We start from the raw sequence: 1,432 nt of genomic DNA, 5'->3' as shown, positions 1-1,432 counted from the left end.
ACTCTCTGCCCCCTCCTCTGGACTCCTGGCCTTTTCTGCAGCCTTTCTACTGTTACTCGTCAGCTCCTTCTTACTGCTGTCTTTCAGTCTCACCCCTGATCTTATGGTAGGTAGGTAAGATCTAACACCTATATTTCTCGGTTAACGGCGAAAAATCTCGAGGGTCTCGTGTGCAAGTTGCGCACGTTAAAGATTCCTTGGTGGTCTAAAATCGATAAGAGTAGGCTCTGGCCGCTACCCGCGCAAAATTAAAAATTTCCTACTAACTAATCCTACCAACTAAAAAATGTTAATTGCGTCCCGCGCGCTCATATGACCGTATGCAGTTGCAAGCGCAGTAAAACTAAAACACTTACCAAAATAAAAGGAGACAGTCGAACCCTTCCGGCTGAGGGCGCCTAATGGCACGGACCGGGCTATTGTACTACTTTGTGTAGTGGGAGGAGGGGGAGGAGGGGGAGGAGACGAAGGGGACATGTTGTGGTCAATGAGGTGGACAGAAAAAAAAGATTGTGAAGGTCAAGTTGAGAAAAAAATACCACTAGTTGTTGTTGTTGTGATCTGTGCACGTGAGATAGAGTTTATAGACATTGTATGATTGTGTGTGGTCAATGAGGTGGACAGAGAAAAAAGATTGTGAAGGTCAAGTTGAGAAAAAAATTCCACGTGTTGTTGTAGTCGTTATGATCTGTGCGTGTGAGATAGAGTTTACAACATGTGTTGTGAGGTCAGTGGGATAGAAATTTAAAAGACTGTGATGTTCAAGGTGAGAGAAAAAATAATTCAGCTGTTGTTGTTATGATCTGCGAGATAGATTTTCTAACTCGTGCTGTGATCAGTGGAATAAACAGAAAAAAAGATTGTGAAGGTCAAAGTAAGAGAAAAATTCCAGTTGTTGTTGTCGTTGTTGTGATCTGTGCATGTGAGGTAGATTTTATAGACATTGTATGATTGTGTGTGGTCAATGAGGTGGACAGAGAAAAAAGATTGTGAAGGTCAAGTTGAGAAAAAAATTCCACGTGTTGTTGTAGTCGTTATGATCTGTGCGTGTGAGATAGAGTTTACAACATGTGTTGTGAGGTCAGTGGGATAGAAATTTAAAAAAAAAAGACTGTGATGTTCAAGGTGAGAGAAAAAATAATTCAGCTGTTGTTGTTGTGATCTGCGAGATAGATTTTCTAACTCGTGCTGTGATCAGTGGAATAAACAGAAAAAAAGATTGTGAAGGTCAAAGTAAGAGAAAAATTCCAGTTGTTGTTGTCGTTGTTGTGATCTGTGCATGTGAGGTAGATTTTATAGACATTGTATGATTGTGTGTGGTCAATGAGGTGGACAGAGAAAAAGATTGTGAAGGTAAAGTTGAGAGAAAAAATCCAGTTGTTTTTGTTGTTGTTATTGTTGTTGTTGTTGTTGTTATTATTTTTGTTGTTGT

Source organism: Aplysia californica, unplaced genomic scaffold, assembly GCF_000002075.1.
Source record: "Aplysia californica isolate F4 #8 unplaced genomic scaffold, AplCal3.0 scaffold00250, whole genome shotgun sequence".
Classification (NCBI taxonomy): domain Eukaryota; kingdom Metazoa; phylum Mollusca; class Gastropoda; order Aplysiida; family Aplysiidae; genus Aplysia; species Aplysia californica.
This window is presented reverse-complemented; position numbering follows the sequence as displayed.